This window comes from Manis pentadactyla, chromosome 13 (assembly GCF_030020395.1).
Source record: "Manis pentadactyla isolate mManPen7 chromosome 13, mManPen7.hap1, whole genome shotgun sequence".
Lineage (NCBI taxonomy): Eukaryota > Metazoa > Chordata > Mammalia > Pholidota > Manidae > Manis > Manis pentadactyla.
Genome location: NC_080031.1, coordinates 97,058,812 through 97,081,540, shown reverse-complemented (window position 1 = coordinate 97,081,540; position 22,729 = coordinate 97,058,812). Strand labels below are relative to the sequence as shown.

General features: G+C 49.2%; 1 long non-coding RNA gene across 5 annotated transcripts in view; it reads right to left on the bottom strand.

Annotated features, from left to right (window-relative positions):
- The window catches only part of LOC118918746 (uncharacterized), a 125,443-nt gene that overhangs the window by 48,869 nt on the left and 53,845 nt on the right, over positions 1-22,729 (bottom strand). Inside the window, exons 5-6 of one of the 5 annotated variants that reach the window (XR_008993421.1) lie at positions 8,870-10,449; positions 6,748-7,759 (exon numbers count right to left, since the gene is read on the bottom strand). The exons of 1 other annotated variant lie outside the window; for it this stretch is intronic. This is a non-coding gene — a long non-coding RNA (uncharacterized LOC118918746). Of the gene's footprint in view, positions 1-6,747; positions 10,450-22,729 lie in introns of those variants that run through there. 3 more of the 5 variants (XR_008993422.1, XR_008993423.1, XR_008993420.1) reach the window with 3 other exon arrangements.

Here is a 22,729-nt window from a genome sequence, read left to right as displayed (position 1 = left end):
GAGTTTTTAGAAAAACGCCTTCCCCCTAAGACCCACTTAGTGGGAACTTCTGATGGTAAATTACAGGATGGCTTTGGAATTCTTGTTCTCTTGGTCTGTCCCAGAGGAGCTCAATCTTTCTATTGGGGCCTCCGGGCCCTACATTCCCCTTTCCAAAGTAAGCATGGAGTAAGGTGTGGACATCTGGTTCCTGTTTCTAGATTCAGAATTGATCTGCTGGGTTATTCTTGGCAAGTCACTTAACCTCTCTGAGCTTAAGTTTCCCTAATCCTGGCTCACCAGACACCTCTCGTGGGGAGGGGACGAGTGGCTAGTTAATAAGCAGGTGTCTGCGGGTGGGGGACTCAGCCTATGGCGCAGCAGGAGCAAATCCCAAGGGAAAGAGGGGACAGGTTGGGGGTGGGGGATAGAGGAGGTTGAGAACCACAGCAGAGCAGTAGCTAAATCCTGCAAAACGTAAGTGGCTTGAAGCAGTTATTGCTAGAATCACTCATATTTTATTCCAAGACAATCAAATTTCCTTGCACTTCAGACCAAATCTCACTGGCTCTTTAAGGCCCGTCTGGAGCATGCTTGCCTCTAAATAGCCTTCCTCAGTTCACTTTGGCTCTTGCTGGCCTGGTCCTTTCCTGAACGTTTCATAGCTCCATGTGATTCTTGTGCCTCCTTGACGTTAAAGCATTCATATACTGATGCTCCCATATGCCACATACTTTACAAATCTTATCGCATTCAATTACCTCTTACATCAACTCCGAAAGTTCAGTGTTATTATCCCCATTTTGCGGATAAGGAAACTGAGGCACAAGGAGGTTTAGCGACTTTCAGGGTGACCAATTTGTCCTGGTTTGTCCAGGTCTTCCCTTGATTTAGCCCTTTGTCCTCGGAAACCCCTCAGTCCCAGGTAGAGAGAGCTGATCATCTAGTTTGATTGCAAATGCCTGGCTGGAGCAAACAGGTGCTCTTTCTCCAGTGCTCCCTGTTCTTCTCCCTCCCCCATCATCAGCTCCAAGTCCCCAAGCAGACACAGACTCCCTAATGACAGTGGCCAGGTCTTAGATCTGTATTGTTTAAGAGGACCCAGAATGAAGTGGGGCAGGTAAATATTGGCAAATTTAAATGAAATCATGCCGTCACCACCATGCAGGAAGATCTGTTTTCCTTTAATGGCCTAACTGGCTGCTCTTACAAGCTCTTTTAGGGAAAAGTCTCATACTAGTCAGCGCTACAGAGAGCAGGTGCTTCTGAGCTCCTCTCTCCTCTGTGCTAATCTGCAGGGAGACAAGTCAGCCCGACGGAGGCCTAGGACCTGCAGGTTTTTAAGTAAGAGCCACCTGCCACCCTTGGGCTGCGTAGATCCAAGTGCGCTAATGCCTACAACAGCACTTTGAGAAGGCACCTCTGTTACCATAAGACTCTGTGATACAGGCCCTCAGCCTCCACCGTTAGCTCTCAAAGCCACACCGTTAGTGTGGACACTTGTTCAACAATGTAGGTACACTGTACGCAGACAGTAGTACTTGGGGCAATCTATGTGAACACAAACCTCCGCTGACCATCCCTCTGAGTCCCTCCCCTACCTGCGGGCAGCAGGGGCAGAGTCCATCCTGTGGGCAGGTACACTGGCTACCGTAGGTCTCCGCAGTTACAGTCAAGAAGGGAGCTCTAGATTCCCTCCTGAGACAAGGAGGCAAGAGGGGGCTGATGGCAAGCCCAGGAGGCTCTGGAGTGCCCAGACCCTTCCTGCCAGAGGCCAGAGGAAGAGCAGCCAGCTTGTCCCACGGGCAGTGCAGACCACTGGGCAGAGCCTGCAGAACATGCAGGGTGGGTGCCAGACCCTGGAGCGGGACACACCTTCCAGTGAGTGACTTTGATCTTATGCGTTAATCCCTCTGAGTCTCAGCTTCCTCATCTGTAAGGCAGACATAACATATCTTAAAAGACTGTTGTAAGGATGCGCTGAGAAACTTGCGCCAAGTGTTGAACCCCCTAAGCTTTCAAAGGGTGAAAGCTATTATTATTTGATCGTATGGGGAGCCAAGGTCCCGTTGGCTTCCACTGACATTGACCCCCAGTGAAGTTTCAGCCAGGCTCAGGTGGGGGTAGCAGGTGGTGAGGACATCCACCCACAGTCACACTGCTCCCCTCACCACACTGGTGATACAAGTGCTTCTCAGTTGACTCACAGACTTCTTTTCCCAGTGAGTCCCACTGCATGGGGTGAGTGTTTGCTTTTTATGCAAAAAGTGCTTTGTTTTCAATAGCACGTTTACAATAAACCTGAACATTCCAGTGAACATTCCCTGGGTGACAATCTCCATGCTCCTTCATGGAATCAGTTCTTGAGCAATGTCTTTCCATTGTTTTTCCCCCTAAGCTGCAGCAGATTGGTCCATGGCAGGCTTCTTTGGTGTTGCTGAACCTCTTCACAGACACCCCTGCGGCCCTAAGTCCACACAAGAACTCTTTGGTTCCTAAGTCATACTCTCTGTGTTATCTAGATACCAGACGCCCCATTAAGGTCCTTTCAGCTATGCCACAAAAACTGTAAAAAAAGAAAAAAGGCCTCAGAGAGTTGAGTAGGTTTGGAAGCCCATGCAGTAGACACACTCAGGACAAAGAGAGGCACAAGAAGGGACAGGTAATAAAAAGCAAGAGGAGAAGAACGGCTCGTAAGAACAGGTGGGAGGCCCCCTCACGGGGCCAAACAGCTCTGCAGGTAGCAGTAGCCACTGACAGCATTGTTGAACTCAAAAATCTGTGCAAACAATATCTGTTTATAATGATGACCCTAAGTCTTCATAAATTGGTAACTTGTATGTAAGGTGCTGCTAATATTGCTTTACCAAAAAAAATCTTGACAATTTTCATTAAAAAAAAAATCTTCAGGGAAAAATAAGACTTGTCCTAAATTGACTTGATGGAAATTACAAAAGGAATATTTCAAAAATGCTTTAAAAAGAACAGTAGTGTTAGAAAAATGAGTATTTAAATACCAAAGCTTGGTTACATAGAAATCTCACTCATTTGGAACGGCATGTTCCTCAAGCTGACCATAAATGAAGCATTTTGCATGCATAAGTACTGCAATTCTAAGTGCTACCAAAAACTCTTTGAGGATTAATCTATTGATAGATTATGAATGGCTTTTATAGCAAAACACACCTAATGATTTTTGAAGCATGTACGTGGTACTCAGTTTCTCTTTCAATCAGTAAGTAGCTTTTTTGAAGAATAAATAAGGTTCCTTAATGTCAGTCATTTTCCTAGTTCCCTGAGGGCTCTCATTGACAAAGTAAGACCCTGAGATCCACTTTCACATGATTTGGGTACGAAAAGCCTGGGGGAGCCAAGCCAATCAGTCATGCTTTCTTAGTGGATTAAGATAAAAGGTTGACGGCATGGGTTCTGCTTAGAAGCCTCTTGTGAGGCTTCTACTGCTCTGTGGAAAACCTTTTCTCTTTCTTTGAAAGTCTGAGACTTCAGGAGTAAATGAAGCCCCTCCACATGTGTCAGTTCATACACCTGACAGCTCAGCTCATCTATCCATCCACCCATCCACCCATCCATCCACCCATCCACCCATCCATCCACCCATCCACCCATCCATCCACACATCCATCCACACATCCACCCATCCATTCACACATCCATCCACCCATCCATCCACACATCCATCCATCCATCCATCCATCCATCCATCCATCCATCCATCCATCCATCCATCCATTCACACATCCATCCATCCACACATCCACCCATCCATCCACACATCCACCCATCCATCCATCCATCCACACATCCATCCATCCATCCATCCATCCACCCACCCACCCACCCACCCATCCATCCATCCATCTACCCATCCATCATCCCTCCATCCATCCATCCATCCATCATCCCTCCATCCATCCATCCATCCATCATCCATCCACCCATCCATCATCCATCCATCCATCCATCCATCCATCCATCCATCCATCCACCCACCCACCCACCCACCCATCCATCCATCCACCCACCCACCCACCCACCCACCCATCCATCCATCCATCTACCCATCCATCATCCCTCCATCCATCCTTCCATCCATCATCCATCCACCCATCCATCATCCATCCATCCATCCATCCATCCATCCATCCATCTATCCATCCACCCACACATCCATCCATCCATCCATCCATCCATCCATCCATCCATCTATCCATCCACCCACACATCCATCCATCCATCCATCCATCCATCCAACCAGTCTTCCATTCAACTCTGCATCCAACCATCCATCTGTCCTCTAGTAAACCTTCTAGAGTGCCTACTAGATACGTATGAGTCCCAGGAGGGAGCCAGTGGCTCTGCCCTCATGGTGCTCTCAGCCCAAGGAGGGAGGCATGCAGGCAGGACAAGCGAAGCGTGAGAGTGCTAAAATGCAGCATGCCAGGGCTGACTGTACAAGGGGCAACTAACCTCTGCAGGGAAAACAGAGAAGGCTTCCCTGAGGAGGAGAATGCTCTGAGGCTTACAGGGTAAGTGGGCATTGGCCCAAGCATGGTCTTCCAAGAAACTAACAGGGGCTCAACGTGGCTGGAGTGCAAGCAGCAAGGGAGGACCAGGGGAGGGGAGGCTGAAGGGTCAGAGGGTGGCAGCTGTGCCCCATTTCAAGTAGTTTGGACATTATCCCATTCAATCCTCTCAGCAACCCCCAGAGATACCCACATTGTACATTGTATTTCCCCCTTGTACAGATGAGGAATTGCACTTGAGAGAGGCTAATAACAGCATGACATGGTTGTTGAGTGACAAAGGGAAGATTTGGACCCAGTGAAAATAAGTACATTCCAGTATACCCGAGTTCAGCTCACCCTGTCCTCACGTGGACCAAGTCCCAGAATGTGGTACAACTCCAGGGACAGCAACTGAGACAGAAAGATGGGACATAGGTTGGACCATGTCACAAATTCCCAGGGAAACTGCAGGGCTCCCTGTGTTGGACTGTGTTGCCAAGTGGGAAGACAGAAGAAGAGAAAAGGGCAGGGACTGGCTTCATTCCCAACATATGGATTCAGTAGTGGATGGAAAAATAGGTTGTACACAGAGATGCCACAGAACCTATTCCCTAATAGGTCCCTAAATACAGAACAGTTTCTGTGTCTGCCTAAGTTAGTTAAAGGGTGAGCTTGTCAATTTATATTAGAATGGGCTAATGCTCAGAGTATAGAAAAAGTTTCTAGAAATCAAGAAAATGGCCAAAAAATTTTTTTGAAGTCAAGAAGCCTATGATAAAAAAGTTTACAGAAAAGGTAATGCCAATTAATTTTAAACAGAAAGATACTTAGTCTCACTCAAGAAGAGAGATGCAAACTGAAACTACCATGAGATACCATTTTTAAGCTTTCAGAAGGGGGAGAAGGAAAGTTTAATAACAGTGCTGGCAAGAGCAGGGGAAGCAGACAAGCTCCTACTTTGCTGGTGGGAGTATAAACTGATGGAGCCTCAATGTGGGGCAGGTAGAGAAAACAACGGGGAGACCAGTCCAACCCCTCACACCCAAGTCCTGACAGAGTGCCTTGCAACTCGGACCACCAGCTCCGTGAGGCTCTAGGATGTCTTGTTTTTCATGCCAACCTATTGTTTTACCAAGTTTTATAGCCACCATGTCTTAGGTTTAGAGACCCCTTGGTCAGATAATCAATAGACCAAGACACAACTTGTGACATGTGCATAAGGAAAATTTGGTGTCTGATATAATAATAAATTTCCCACCCCTGGGCAGGGATTTTACATGCTAATGCTACATGAGATAATGTTGCAACATACATGTATGTATGAAATCCAACTGTGCATGTGCTACTTGAAGCCCTCCCTACTCATTAGGTGACCTAATAACTCATGAATGAACGTATCTGCTCCCTGTAACAGGAGTCACCCTGATTCTTCTCAGGGCTGACTCTCTCTTGAGCAGCCCACCTTTGTCTGTCAAGGTGTTTGTTTCCTCACTTCTCTAATAAAGTACACTGCTTGCTTGCATAGTCCTAAGTATTGGTGTTAAGTCTTTTAATACATGAAGACAGGACTGAGGACCCTGCTCTAGTGTCTGATGGTAACAAATGGATGGCTCTAGATAGTACCTTCCAAAGTTAAAAGTACACATATTCTGGGGCCCTGCAATTTGACTATAAGACAAATTTGCATATGTGAGAAGGGACAAATCTACATCCCAGAATTGGATATAAATGCAAAAGACTGCTAACAAACTAAACATCCATCAGTGGGGAACTTCACAAATTATGCTATACCCTCCCAGAATACTTTGCAGCCATTAAAAATGGAATACGTCGGGCGGAGAAAGACAAGTACCAAATGATTTCACTCATATGTAGAGTATAAGAACAAAGGAAAACTGAAGGAACAAAACAGCAGCAGAATCACAGAACCCAAGAATGGACTAACAGTTACCAAAGGGAAAGAGACAGGGGAGAATGGGAGGGTAGGGAGGGATAAGGGTGGGGGAAGAAGAAAGGGGGTATTACGATTAGCATGTATAATGTGGGGGGGAGGCATGGGGAGGGCTGTGCAACACAGAGCAGACAAGTAGTGATTTTACAGCATCTTACTATGCTGATGGACAGTGACTGTGAAGGGGTATGTGGGGGGGACTTGGTGAAGGGGGGAGCCTAGTAAACATAATGTTCTTCATGTAATTGTAGATTAATGATACCAAAATAAAAAAATTAAAAGAAAAAAAATGGAATACGGAAGCTATTTATGTACTGATGTGAAACAATCTTCAAGATCTACTGTAAAGTAAAAGACTACATACAGAGCAATATGTACTCTATGCTGCTAAAGTGGGTGCTGGGCTAGGCCCACCCAGATTCCCCAGTGGCTGAGAGTGCTAGAGGGACCCTAAACTCTCTCCAGGGGTTGCCCAGAACTGAAGAGAGCAGCCCCACCACAGATGATGCCCATATACAATGACTGATCAAAGGCCTGCTCCCCTCACCCCAAATGGGGAGGCCCCGGACTCACACGGAGCTGGCTGAGGTCTCTGTTGTGACCCTCTGGGCAGGCCAGCTTCTTTCTCTCCTTCACTGATGTTGGTTGGAATGTGCTCCCCAGTAAGCGTCCTGCCCTGCAAATCTCCACCTCAGAATGTTTCCAGAGAACCACCCCACCACTGCCACCACTCCTGGGGGCAAAAGGCAGTGGGCAGGGGGATGAAACGATTACCCATTTACATACTTGCTTAATTGTGCAAAAAATAACTCTAGAAGGACATACAAGAATCTGAAATATTGGTCAACTGGGGAGGAGAACTTGGGCTGGGGGTCCAGGACAATAAGAAGGCTTTTTTTTTTTAGCTTTTCCAAATTGCTAATTTAATGTGTGAAAAGCTAAATAAAGTAGAAACATTGGTACTTGATACAAATAAAATAACATTTTGAAATAAATGTTTCTATGGTTACCCTTTTTGAAATTCGTTTCATGAGCATACCTTACCTGTTGACAAACTAAATAAAGTAGCAATGCCTTTTAAAAGTGAAGGCAGGGGATATTTAAGAAAATCTGATAGGTCTCTTCTGGCCCTTGGATAATAGCCAGCATTCAGCATGAAGTCTCTGCCAGGCTGACATCCTAGGTCATGGCACAGAAACCAGAAGGTTTAAGGTCATCCACTAGCCTGCTGAGAAGATTGCAGAGAGGACGTCAGTTCTTTTCCATTTCAAAACCCACAGAAACATCCTGGATCCAAGTGGGGCTGTAAAAAAGAAATAAATGATGATTCTTATAGGACACCTCTAATTGCATGCTCCATGGGGTTGTTTACAAAGTGCAGGTATCGCTGAGGATGCCTGGCCTTTGGCACTAGCCCGGATTCTCATTCCAGAGGACTGGGAAGTGCAGGGTAATATGCCCTCTGGTCAGAAGCAGTTGGATGAAGATGGGGCTGATCTTCCCTCCAGGCCCAGTTCTGGGAAGACTTCTGAATGCCTGGCCTCGCCCCGCCTTGGTGCTGTTGACCACCCAGCTCTCCAACACATAATTCCCGGGGGTGGGGGGCGTTGCTTTTCCAGATGCTGCCTCCAAATGGAACTTCTGCCTCCACAACTAGCCAAGTCCTTACTTTTAGGAATTTCTTCCTTCTCCCATTTATGAATATAGAACTGAAACGTTCTAAGTAAGACCAGAGGTGAATTTCCCAAGAATTGCTAAGTCAGCAAGAATGCCAGTTGGCCAAAGGGGAGACTGGGAGGGGAGGCACTTCCCGGCTCTTGCAGATCCTAGGGGACCAGTGAACATATGACACCAACAATTCGGGGCCTAGCCACACCGTAAAATGCCTTTATGAGGCTTGACTCTTCTCCATATACTAGATCTCTCCTCATTCCCAGACCTTTCTGCACCCCTGCCCTCCCTCCCCCCACCCTATTCCTTGGCCAGTACTGATAAACATGCAATATTTTCTCCATTTTCATTCTGTTGGTGCATCATCTGGAGGCACAGGCTGGGCAGGGGAGGGCGGAGGTTAATGCTGCCGGTGGAGGTAGTGGTGACACTAGGAAGCCCTCTGGTCAACCCGTCAGAGACTTCCCCAGAGGGACTTCCGCCCCTAGAAACAGCCACGGCCCCTCAGTGGTACAGATCCCTTCCACTCTCCCACTCAGCCACAGAATGACTTCTAAGGGGCAGAACTGGAACATGATGATTAGTAATAATCATAACTATCTGGATTTTGTGCACCTCTCCAAGGAAATCCTAGTAGTATAACATTTTTAAAACTATAAAAGACCACACCCGGGTAAGGTTTTGTTTTGACCCCCTAGATTGGATTATTACCTGCCGTTCACTTTTAGAAAGAGACCTTTACCTGGCCATTTGGGGAACTTGGGTTTCTTTGCAATTGGTCTCACCTCTTGTCTCTCAAGACTTGAAAGCTGGAAGCCCGTCTCAGCGGCCTTTCCTCGTCCTGTTTTTGTTACCCCAGAGGAATGGGATTGGCGTACAACCCACAAGAAGTCCCTGCCAACAGCCACAGCAGCATATGCATTCGCTGATTCCCGTTAGCTCTTCAAGTAGAGGCACATATGTATATGCTCATGTCTATACACACGTATGTACATGTATACAAAGAGGGTGCAAGTTGCACACTCTAAATTGTACAATTTATTGTATATAAATTCTACCTCATTAAAGCTGTAAATAATAATAAATAACTTTTGCAAGACATTTTGAAAATGAAGGGTGAGATTAGGTGTCCATCCCCAGAACACCTGACCAGGCTCTGGTACCCAGCTTCACCGTCCTGTGTACCTCGGCTCTGACCAGGCTGTCGCTGGCCTTTACCAGGTAGCGGCTGGAGCCACGGCCCGGGTCCCTGCGAGCCTGACACCTGAGATGAGACCACAGGTTTGAGCAACAGCGGTCACAGCCCCACACTCTGGTGGGGAGACTCTCTTCCTGCCATCGAGCCTGCCTGGTGATGGACTAATGGTAAGAAATAAATACAAGGAAAGGCTTGTGGGGTGTCTCAGGCGCTGATGACAGCTGCACAAAACCCTGCTGTGTTATGAGGAGTTCAGCATGGTCAGCGCCTCACCCGCTCATTTCAGGCCCAAAGCCCACATTACCTCTTTTTATAAGCTTTAATATCCCTCGGAAATGCTCTCTCTTTACGTTCTCCATCTCTTCCCTGGAACGCCTCCAGAGGGGCCTGTGATTGGGTTGCATACAAGTTTCCAAGCTCGCAACTTCCTTTTGGTCATAAATCACCTCTTCTACACTCACTTTTTCGTTCTCATTGTTCTTCAGAATTAATAGCCCCAAATCCCGGGAGCATTTGAGAACTGTTCCAATTTTAGTTTGAAAATCAATTTGGAAACTAGTGGTTGGCTTTGCTCAGACTTCCAATCCTTCTGAGAAGGTCAGTTCCTGCAAATTAGCCAAAGAAGGGATGAGGGACCTGGTCTGGTGAATGTCCCCCATTTAAAAAAATCTCACCATTTTCACTTGAAATGCTAGATACCTTGGTCTCAGAGTTTTTCTTTTAACTCTGTAAAATTCGAATGTGAATTCTGGAGACAAAAATAAAACCTAATGCCTTCTGCAACGTGATCTGGTAGATAATTTTTAAAAAATAGTTCATTTCAGGATAATCTATTATGAAAGCAGGAGAATAAATATGAAAGCTGGTTGTGTTTGTTGAAAGGCTCTGGTATTCTCTATTTTTTGGAAACATCTTTCTTCTAAATAAGTTTTGCTTTCCCACAGGCTACTGATCTTCTGCAGGGAAAGTGAGAAAGTGTCAGATCTCACCTAATGCTGACGGGGTAGGGCTCCCTACCCGATGGGAGCTGGGATCGCCGGCCAGCTAATGGGTCTGCCCCCTGACAGCAGAGAGCTGGAATGTGCATTCAGGGATAAAGGGAGCAGACCACTGGGTGGGTTTCCCTGGGAAGACAAAAGAGGAGCCCTTCACACACAACACACTGACTTAAGGGGTCTGCACCCCAAACCAGAATGGGAAATGGAACTGAGGTTGCTTAAGCCCAGAGGCAGACACCAAGCCTGGTGAGACCCACCCAAGCGCACTGCGGTTGGCAAGCAGGCCTTCTCGAAAGGGAAGGCAAGGGTACGGTGTCCACCAGCCTCCCAGCCCCAGAGCTGGGCTTGCCTGGCATCCTCTGGCCCGGCCTGAGGCCTGCATGAATGCACATTTGAGTCGCCAGCTTGAGTCCAAGCTTGAAAGGCTGACTATTTCTTTCTCTGGCCCCTTCAGCCCTTGGCCCCCCTCTGAGATCAGGGTCAGGTTTTTCATCTTTTCCCGCATGGCTGCTTAGGGTCCAGCCCGTGGGCACCCACCACACGTGTCCCCTGACTGACCCTGAGCCAGGCCACTATGCCACGGTCACGGCTCCCACCTTTCTCCCGAGGGTGGGGCTCAGACATGGCAGGGATGTGGGGCTTATTTGGGAGTGCTCCCTAAACTCCTCTCAGAGCTGCCATCAACATTTCAAGAGGCTGATGAAGTCTCCTGCATCTGGGGAGGGAGGCTATTAATCTATTCATTAGTGTGAGACAATGTTTCTTTTGAACCCGATTTGTCTAATGGTGGAAGAGAACAAAGCCTGGCAGTTAACAGATGGAGACGGGCAAAGAGCATCTGCTCCCACGACCTAAGGACTTCTTCCAGGCCGTCACACAGTGCCAGAGCGCTCCCTCCTCCGCCGCCGAGCGGGCTCCCTGTCGGGGCAGAGGGTTGGCAGCGGGCAGCTGCCATACACTGGTCCTTGCTATGTACTGTGCACCGTACAAAGCATTGTTCACACACTAGCTGACTTCTCACAACAATACTAAGAAGAACTGAGTATTTTTATCTCCATCCTACAAATGAGGGAACTGAGGCCCAAAATGACTAAGGGATGTGCTTAGAGCCATACAGCCAGTAAGGAGCAGAGCAGGACCCTTTCCCAGCCCTGGCTCCTTTCCCCAGCTCTGTGTCCATCCCTGGAAAAGACGGCTTCGGGACACCTGGGACCCAGCTCACGGAGCCTCCTGGCAGCAGCTCTATCCATGAGCTGTGGGGAGCTCACACAATGGGTCCTTTGCCCAGCGTTCCCCAGAGAGCATCCCAGATCAGCACTGGGTAAGAGGGGGTGCTGTAGGCTAGCTGTCAGCAAGAGCCCAGAAGGGCTGGCCTGGTTGATGTTACCAAAGCTGATACTCAAATCCAGGTCCACTACCCTGAAATCCAGCATGACTTGTTAAACTTGCCTACAAAGGCTTTTATACCAGTTTACTAACAAATTCCCAGATTGCTGGTCTCTGAATTGCTGGAACATCAATCCGGTCATCGAGGGAAGGTTTGCAAAGTACCCAGGCCCATTTTGGGGTAAGAAGTTCCTCTCTGCTGTGCTTAGCCCTCGAGTCCTGAAGAGCAGTTGGCGGTGTGCATCCCCAAGCTCAGGCACAATGTGCTGCCTCCCTGTGGAGCGGAGGTGGAGGGCTGGCACTGCCCCCTGCAGCCCTGGGCCTCCTGGGGCCGCAGCCAGGGATGGCCTAGAGCAGCGCACTCACCTACATGTGTGAAGCTGTCCACCGAGAACCCTGCGACGTCCACTGGCAGCCAGGTGCCTAAGAGTTAATATCCCCTAAAAGCAGCCCTCAACTCACAACACGTGGTGGCATGATGACAAGTATCTCCAGCTCCCTAATCACTTGGGCAGGGGGACTCTGAGGCAAGGTCTGCATACTCTCACCGAGTGCCCCAGCGGGACGGGCACCCAGCTGCCCACAGGGCGCATCCCTGTTCCGCACCCTTACTGGGTGTCCTTCCCTTCCTTTCTCTGTCTCCCATCACTGCTCCTCACCAGGGCATCCTGAGATCACCTATGCTCAAACCTGGTCTCGGGGTCTGCTCCTGGGGGACCCCAATCCAGCCCCAAAGTGTCCGCTCCCCACCCCGACGCCCGGAGACTCTCCTCAGCCATGGCCTCGGACGCGCAACAGAGGCCGAGCGCTCAGGCCACGGAGAAGACAGGCCTGGACGTGGACGTCAGGAAGGCTCCTTGTGGTCTGTGAGCCTAGGCACAGTAGCGTAGCTCCCACAGCCCCAGATTTCTCAAAGGTGCACCGCTGACGAGCGTGCTGACAGCGCAGAATGGTGTGGCGTGTGTGTCTGCAGAGAGCTCAGCACTGGCCTCGTGCCCACCATGCTGAGCGCTCACCAAGGGGTGGCTGTCATTACTGTTAATATCATCATCGTTATTGTTTTTATATTAGGACAACCAAACACTTGCCTTCCCTCTATCACCAAGCTGTGACTTCCTTGAGGTCACAGACCATGTGTATTTCATCTCTGCCTCCTCCCCCATTGCTTATTGCCTAGGTGCTGCATTAAATGTTCGCTTTAATCTTTGCATCACCTCTTCCTGGATGAAAGCAAGGGAGGCACGCTGATCACCCTGCATTTGGGCTCAGGGACTAGAGCCCTATAGCGCTTCCTGCCCGCGGGTTTCTTCAGAGCTTGTTGGCTGTTGTGCATGAGCCCCTGGGCCGCAGAGACAGATGGGGGTTACCTCCTGGGTTATGATGTCACTCTTCATACGTTAGAAAAGTTAGAGTCCATCTCACATGAGACAGCAAGTGCCTTGAGGACAACACCTGTGTTTATTCCTGTCTGTGTTCCTCCATGCCAGGCCCATGGTAGGTGCTCAATAAATGATTGCCAATTAACTGAAATAATGGGATCTAGATGTGCGCCAGGTAACACCCACTGGCTGCTGCATGGGCTCGCTTCACCGGCAACTGGCATAGCTAGAGCCTGACGAGGCTGATTTTTGAGAAAAGACCTGCAGTAATTAGGAGGCGACAGACTAGCACTACTTTGGTAACTCTGCCATCTTAGACATATTTGACAGCTGTCAGGTTACATTTAACTTTCCTGGGTGTATAAATAGCTCAACTTCAGTTTTCGAACCATAGGTCTTGACAATTCGCACTTAAGAGACTCCTGAGTTTTGATGATTTGGCCATTATGATAAAATCTCTGGTCCCTTGTTGGCACCAACATTGATTAGCTGAGATTTTAATTTCCTGATGAGGAATTAGCTCAGCCAGCACCATGACTGCTGGTGAGGTGTCACCCACCGGGGGGTGTGGATGGGCCACTTCTTGGCCCTGGGCCACTCCAGCATTCAACACTTCCACTGGCTGCTACAGAGATGTTTATTTGGCGCTCACCAAGTGTGCCTTCCCACCCGAGATTTAAAAATAGATTCTGTGCTTAGGAAAAAGTTATCACAAAGCCCATGCCTCTAATTCCACAGGGAAGACCAGGGCCATCCCCAACCCGTGTCAGAACCCCTAGATTTAGACTTGCCTGTAAAACAGCATCAGCTGGGAGTCTGGGACCTACTCTGACTCATGAGATCAGAACCTCTGAGCATGGGACACAGTACAGGGATTAAACGGATACCCGGGTGCCTGTCATGTGCCAAGCAGAGGGGAAACCCACCACTGGAAAGAAAGGACACAAGTTCAACCAAATTCCCAGAAAAGAGTAGAAACAGCAGGTTAGAAGAGGGGAGGGAATGATGGTAAGAAGTAGGTGCACCAGATATATCAAGAAGTCACAGAGAAAAGAATGATGGAGATCAGAGAGAATTTTTGAAATACCTTTGTCTCAGGCTACGAAGTCTAGGGGAACCGCCGTCTCCGCTACGCTCCGTGGCATGTGGGACACGGCTCAGCAGTGCACTTGCCATATTGAATTGTATCCACTTTCTTTCTATTAATTTTAGATCAGCAGCTCCTTGAGGGAAGGAACCAGGTTTGATTGATCTTTAGACCTCTAATACCTGGCATCATGTTGTGACGAAGGAGAAGGTAATGAAATGTTTGTAGAGTGAGTGACACAATGAACAGGACTTTCCCATCACGGATGCCCCCGAGGACATTGGTGCTTCAAAAAAGTGAACGTGCTTCGCCAACTGGACAGAACTTCAAAATGGCCAGAGTTTTTATGGCCCTAAGTCGTTTGTCCAGAGATGTCTATTTGGCGCTCACCAAGTGTGCTAGACGCCAAGCTGAGTGCTTTTAGGAAAATACAGAGTTGAAGTCATGGGATGCAGTCATGTGGAGACAAGAGCCCTGGGACCCAGAGACAGGAGAGCATGGGGGCCGTTTCAGCACCGATGAGGCCAGCTAAGCCTCAGGGTGCCAGTGACGGGCCGTGAGCTGAAGCACGGGAGAAGCGAGATGCAGTTGCAGGCACTTCTTTTAAAGAGCCAGACAAGGTACAACACCCATTAGAAAGGCTTCCTCCCCAAGGGTTATATTTTTGCAAAATCTGCTCACAGGGCTGTTAACTCTCTTTCTGGGAAATGCACTCATAATAAACCTTATTCCCATAATTCTGGAGGAGCAAGGCATAGTTACATTTCCCATCCAAACACCTTCCACCTTCGCTGTGGTCACCGTTCTCCGCACTCCTGGTCCTCAAGATCAGCAGGGCAGAGAGAGGGCCACAGCCTTCCCTGGCCTAATAAGCAGCACCTACAGTCCCCAGACCCCTCACAGTGCTCAGTAGAGCTACCGAACGACAAAGCTCCTTCCCCTGCACTCTCCCTCCCTGGTTCCCTGAACCACAAACAGGCTTCTATTAGAAATCAAAGCTCTTCTAAATCTTCCCAGGGCCCTTGTGTCCTGGGGGAAGGGCCCTGGTTTTCATTCATGGCTGTAAGTTGGTCCCTGCTTCCAGAAGTTCCCCAAGACTACAGGAAAACATTGGAGGAGCAGAGGGATCCAGGCCAGGAGTGATTAGAACTGGATTTCAATTCTCACTTCCAACCTGCTGAGTTCTTCCTGAACATAAGCTCTTTATGTGACAGATATCTGAAGACAGGCAATCACTGGGGTATTTTATTGAAAAACCACACCACTATTTCCTGGTCTAAGATGCACAGATGACTGAAAATAGCCCTTGAATAAACGGAGACGTTTCCTATGAGTGGTTCAGTGCACTTAAATACAGAGTCGCACCAGATCCCCAGGGCCGGTAGGGGCTGTTTCCCTCCTTTTATGGGTGGGACACCGAGAGGGAGGATTTATGGGTGTTGCCAGGGTCTCAGTGAAATGATGGCAGACCAGGTCAAAGATCTCCACATCCCAGATAGTCCGTGGAAGGACTTTGTGTCACCTACACGTCACCTCTATTACCAGTTCATGGCACACATAAACGTCATGTGCTAATGGAGTCAGGTCACACCACTGGAGTTTCACCCAATAGCGACTGCACCCGCAGGGGATTTAAGGCACTCTGTGTCTTCAAGGTGCACACACATTAGAGAAGAAAAGTATGCAACTAACTATACTACAGAGCAGAACCCATTAGAGGTCAGAGTGTAGGACCTTGAAGGAGAGTGAGGCTCACATCTCATCACATTAGGAGCGTAGAGGTGTGATGGAAGGAAGCTCAGAAGTCTTGGAGGCGGGACCTGAGGATGGATCAAGTGTTTTTTAAAAAAGAATAACAGGTGTGTTTCAGAAAATTTGCTATCAAAAATGGTCACTCATAATCCCACTTTCCATCGCAGCAGTGCCCATCCAGGTCGCTCCATGCTCGCAGCTGGACAGACATGTTCAGAAATGTCTGGAGAGCTGTGGGTCAGGCCACTGGGAGCCTTTGGGAGAGTCAGGATGAAGAATGTGTCACAGTGTGTGTCCCTTGGATTGGGTCCCAGCCCAGCCTTCCATAGATACTTGTCCAAGCAGCAAAGAGTGGTGTATTACGGCCACGTCTGTAGTTCTGCAGAGAATGCCAAGAAATGGTGGCACCATGAGGGTTCCTGCAGATGCAGGGCCCCTCGGGGGCATCAAGGATCAGTGGGCCTGGTGGAGGAACTCTGTGCCTGGCGGCTGCCTCCTGTACAGGCATCACCCCACCCAGCAGGTATGTGAGGCCAGCAGTGGATTCCATGGGAGACGTGACTTGTCCATCATGGGATTCTTTTGTGAAGTCATGGGAGATAAGTGCTCCCAGGAATTTCTGGGGCACTTACATCCTGGGAACTGGATAGAGAGGACTTGGAAAATCCTACAATAAGAGGTGGAAGTGAGGGAGAATCAAATGCAGGTTAGTTGTAGAAAAAGTGGCCACATTTTTAGCTCCCCACAAGGGTAGCCCAAAGAAACACATAACTATGTTCGTAACTATGATTACATAACTATGTTCATCTTTTCATATTCTAGTCCAGTCCACATTCACCTGCATGCATTAAAATCAGAGGATATGTAGACTTAAAAATTTTTTCTTTTTGAATTTATCACTAAATTACAAATTAGGGGTGAGGTGATATGGCAGAAGGCTTTCCATGCCAATGAAACAACGACTCTCAATCAGTAGTTCTTAACAGGGGGCAATTCTGTCTCCCTGGGGAACAGAGGCAATGTCCGAGACACTGTCATAACGGCGGGGGGTGGGGTGCAGGCAGCGATGCTACTGTGCAGAAGCCAGGGTGCAGGTAAACCTCTCCAAATGTCAGTAGTGCCAAGATTGAAAACCCCTGCTCTCCAGGTGCAGAGGACGAGAAAGTACATGACAGCTGAGAAATGGTAAGTTGCCCGATTTGACTCGAATGTAAGATACGCACAGGGAAACCAGTGGGAAATCAAGAAGTTAGGAAAAAAATCTAAAGAGCCTGATTTCATTCAGCTGACAGTGGGGAATCATGGAAAAGTTTCTAGCAACAGAGATGGAGGACCCAAACGCTGAGTCTCCCAGTCTTTGGGAGACTAGTCAATGCCACTTACTAAGGTATGGCACGTAGGAGAAGAAGTTTTAGGGGGCAGCGCGTTCAGGTGTGGGCACTGCGAGCGTTCCTGGGAACAGCACACCGGGGGCATTGCTGCAAAGGCAGGGGACCTGTGAGCTGGGGCCCAGGAGGGGGCTGCTGCTTGGGGACACGCTGAGCTGCCCCAGTGGGTGCTGTCTGAAGGAACTGAACGTATGGAGGGAACCTGGGGGACACTCAGATGAGGGCCTGCAAGGGCAAAGAAGAGTGGTCACAGGGGCTGGGAGAGGAGCTGGTACAAACCGTGCCATGGAGGCCAAGGGAGCTTTGAAGCTAAGGAGAAGGCGATGCAGGTCAGAAGCTGCAGGACAGGACGGAGGGAGGGCTGAGGCTGTCACTGCGCCCTCCGGAGGAAGAGGCGGGATTTGAGCTGGGTCTGCAGACCCCAGACCCAGGGCCCTTCCCACTGGCCGCGTCACGCTGCCTCGGGATGGTGCGTGGCCACGGATGGTCCTCCTGTTGGACACAGGCAGGCTGGCTGGACAGACACAGAATGACGATTAACAGTTACCAGAACAGGAAGAGTCTGGTGTCATATGGAAGCTTTCTTCTTTCCCCAGCATGAGCTGCAGGCCCTCCGGGGGCGCGGGCGCAGCTTCTGCAGCAGAGCAGTCATGTTAAACAAACAAATACCGCTAACCTCCTCCCTCTAGGCCCTCGCTGGTGCCTCGCCTGTGGTTAGCTGAGCCTGGGGCCCTGGGGCTGCTGGAAACGTGATTTCATGCGCTGCAGGTAGCAAATACACGTCAAAGGGGGGCTCAGCCTTTCTAGTGATTAGAAAAATGCAACTAAAACAATCACAAGACATCGTCTTTCTCCTGGCAGACTGGCAGAAAGGAAAGAGCCCCATGATCCCCTGGGCACAGATGGTAAGTGGCAAGCAAATGGCAGAGGGTGCGCTCTTTGGGGGCACACCTATCAAAATATAAATGCTCTTACCCTTTGCTAATGCTCAGGCCCTGTCCTAGAGAATGTTCACTGCAACCTGTAAAGGTCAGATATGGAGATAAAGCCAATGTTCGTCAGGAGAGCTTGCTTTAACTGCGGTGTATCCGCACTGCTCTATGCGCTGTCACACAGAATGAGGTGGGGCTACAAACTGACAGGGAGAAAGGACTGGGATTCATTTTGAAGGGAAAAGAGCAAGGTGAGGCTGTGAGACACTGTGTATAGTATGACTCACTGCTGTTCCTATATTAATAGATGTGTGTGTGCCATAGAAATAGTACTGGGAAGACACACACCCCTCTGTGATAGTGGTTACCCCTTGAGAGGGGCATGGGGGAAGGGAAGCAAGGTGACACTTTTAACTTTATGTACTTGTGAGCCATTTGCATTTTTACAACCAAGCTGTTGCCATCACTTGGGGACATCACTTAGGAGCCCCTTGGGATTTAATGCCTGGAAGATAGCATCCCAGTTTGCCTTGGGCAGAAAATCCCCAGGCTGGGCACCTTCCCCAAGGCTGCCAGTCCTCGAAAGGTGACCAGGAAGACTCACAGCAGGGCCGCTCCCAGGGCACAGCTCTCATTCCCAGTATTGTCCCTGGTATGTTTAGGGCAGGTCAACCTTTGGCAGTATAGAGCTGCTCACAGCCACCTGGGCAGAGGTGGTCTTGCTACTCTCGCCCCCCCATCTGCCTGTCCAGGTGAGAAAAGAGCTACGTTTCTGGAGCCAGGAGAAGCGAGTAAGAGAGAGAAGTGACTCCTGGGTGAGCCTCTTCTCTAGAGGCAGGGAAGGGATTCGGGGCCGTGGGCACCTCACAGTCTCGCCCATTTCTGTTAGGGCTGACCATCAGCCTCATTCTCGGGGCCCAGTCCAGGGCCCAGTCCAGGCCCTGAACCTTGATGCTTGGGTTCATTGCTCTGGGTTCTATGCAGCAGAGCTGCAGACTCATGCTGGAAAACACAGCCAATGACGCTTGAGTGCTTGCTTCGTATCAGGCCCTCTCCTGAGTCCTGGCTACAAAGTGTGGTCTGAGGACTAGCGGATCAGCATCACTTGGGAGCCTGTGAGAAATGCAGACTCTTAGGCCTCAAAATAGGACCCTGGTGATATGTGTGACATTAAAGCTTGAGAAGCACCGTCTTTAGCCTTGAATCTACTAACTCAGTTAATCTCTCAACAGCCCTCTGTGTCCTGTTATTATCATCCCCATTTTGCCTATGAAGTTAAGTAACTTGTCTTAACTCACTTGGCTAGTAATTCGTATAGGCAGGATTCTGCCCCCACAGCACACTGCTGACTATAAAGAGCCTAGAGAACAGCTTCTTAACTTTGTATCTAATTGAATGGCAAGAGCTTAGGATGCTAGAAAGGAATAAAGTCAGTTTCACCAAGATTAGTCTGAAAAAAAAAACCTACACCCTTCAAGATTCCAGAACTGGAGAACAGGGTAGTGGCTGCCAGGGGGCAGGATGGAGTTGGGTGGGTGTAGAGGGTGGGGTCATCACGGTGGTGGAACTGTCCTGTATTTCAATTGTATCAGCGTCAATATCCTGGTTGAGATATTTCACTGTGGTTTTACAAGATGTTATCACTGGGGAAACTGGGTTTCCTCTGCAAGGGATCTCTCTATATGATTTTTTACAATGGCATGTGAAACTCAAAAAGTTTCTAATTAAAGAAAAGCTTTCTCTGTAGCGAGAAGTTCCAGACTTAGGGCCCTGCTGAGTGAGCCAAAATTAAATCTTATGCATATGGACCAGAAGTGTGTTCCAGATTAAAATACGCACAAGTAAAGGCCTGGGGAGTGAAGGGAGGCGACCAATACCAAGTACAGCTTCATGCCAAAACCACTTGTGCTTCAGCATCTAATTCTCCTTAGTTCCAGGACCCCAGCTTACCACACACACACGTGCACGCCTCCCACAAGCACAGCCCGTCTGTGAGCCAGTTAGGAGGCAGTAAGGTCAGACAGCAGTATCGAAAGAGGGCAAAGCATGAGGGCTCGGAAGCAGGGAAACCAGCCCCAGCTTGCAGCATGGGGACAGGAGCATCCTCTCGGTTGGAGCTGACTTTTGTGAGCCAAGAGCCAAACCAGAATCCGGCTCTTCGCAGTAACTTAAGAAGGGCGTTATCAGGTTGTTAGATCAGATCAGAGGAGCGTCGATTAACACAGTCTGCAAAAACAGATGGCCAGCGCGTGTGTGTGAGATGTGTTGTCTACTGCACACACTTCTGATTGAAGCCAGTATTGGTTCAGATCACCTGAATTAGGTGTCTTTGTAAAAGGCTGGGAGGCTCTCACGTGGTAAGTGGGCTTCCCTGGAGGTTGATTCATCCGCCTAAGGCATCTCTCCAGCTGGCAGCCAGCCTGCCTGTGACAGAAGCTAGCTGGTCAGTGCTGCTGACCCCCTAGGGTGTCCAGACCAGACACACAGTCCACAGCTCTTCATTCAGAGCAAGAAGGGCCTGAACTGGGCTACAGGGAACTTTGTAAAATGAGGACCAAGAGAGAGCCCGCTTGGGGGCTCCCACCTCCCAGCCACTTTGCATGCCAGTCTGTACTTTCCCATGCTGACCGCTGCCGGAAGCCAGTACCTGGATTGTCGCGGACACCCTAATACAGAAGCCACCTGTGGGGCTGCAGGAAGCCATCATGTGACCCTCATGCTGAGTGGCAACTCAAAAGCTAGGCCTCTGTGTGGGTGGTCCTTCCCCAGGTGCCCGGGGAGAAGCCCTGCTCTGCCCTGCCTGGGGACTGCGGACTTTGTGGAACTGCAGCCAGGAGGCCAGTATCAGCCTCTCTTCTTTCCAGCTCTTTTCTTTCTATGTCTCCTTTTTCTTCAGATCTCTTTGGAAGATGCTGTTTAGCTGAAGATGTTATTAATTCCATCCACTTCACTGGAAACCTCCAGAAGAGTAGTCGATATGGTCCTGAAAAGATCTGCCACACTCACCACCTAGTTTTACCAGGGGACTTAAGAAGGAACTTAAACCCCACCCCAATGGCCAGACGCCAGTCCTCCATGAAAACGTCCCCCAGCACTAGGCAGGGTGCAGCCTCTGTCCTGAATCACTTGTCCTGACCCCAAGCACTCCACTTCCCAAATTGTTTTGAATCTTCCCAGCGTAGACCTCCTGCCTTTTTCCTGCTTATCCTCTCTTTGCAATCCACTTGGATGTAAATGTGGGAGGGAAGGGACTTCAGTCTGGTTTGTTCGCCACTCTTCTCAGCACATGGCCCTGGGTGTATAATATCTACTCAGTGTTGTCATGGAGACTAACAATTTAAGACGGACACACAGAGCTGAGGCTTGGTCCTGCTTCTCTTGCTAGTAGCTTCTCTCTTTGATCCTAACGTGACCGTTCTGGAGAAACTGCGCTCTTTCGCCAGAGCCCAGACCTCATCTCCTCGCAGCATGTGACCTCCCCTGTCCACCCCAGTTCACAGAGCAGGAACAGACATGCAGCCCAGGGCTAAGTCCATACAAGCTGAAACCAGTCTGAAAGCCGTCCCTCTCCAAGGCCTGGGTGAGAACCCAGGCACCAAAGACAAGGAAGGGCAGCCAGATACAGAACCCTAATGCCCAAGGTGGCCGAGGGATCATGGGTGAGAAATGCAAGGCTGAAACTTTCTGGAAAGAGCGCCAAGGAGAGAAAGAAAAACACTCAGAGCCCAGTACCCACAGAGCCCAAGGCTAGGTGACATCACATCCCACTGCTAGTCCCTGTATACACAAAGAACAAGGAAAGGAAGCTGACTGGTGGTTTCCTTTATCCCATGGCTCCTGTCTGATTATGGCTACTGTGTGCCGTAAAATAAGAAAGAGTTTGCATTTCACAAACATTTGACTTCCCCGAGTCTTACATTTCCCACAGAGAGCCCTGTTCCATCAGCATTCTGAGAAATGTCTTTGATCAAACCTGGGTCTCAGCTTGGTCTCTGCAGTGAAAAAACAAACTGAAAGAAAAATTCATGCATTTGGGTGTCTGCTCCAAACTTCAGCCCTGGTCACCTGCTCATGTGGTGTAGCTTTGCTTAGAACTGAGTAGCGATAGGAAAAAGCAAGAGGACTAGTCAATAGAAGAAAAGCAGCTGGTCTCGGCAGTACCTTTGCAATGCTCACCCTCTGCAGGGGGCATCCACCACCCACCAAAATGAGTCCACATGTGCCCTGAGGAGGGGTTATGCTGGGCCCTCCAGGAGTGGAGTGTGGACATGTGTTTGAAGGACAGCAATGTGGTGCCCCATGCTGGAGGGTATATTGTTTTCCTAGGGCTGCTGTGAACAAGTGCCATAAACTGGGTGGCTTAAAACAACAGAAATGCACCATCTCACTTTCTGGGAGTTAGAAGTCTGAAATCAAGGTGTCAGCAGGACTATGCTCCCTCTGAAATCTGTAGGGAAATCCTTCCTTGCCCCTTCCAAGTTT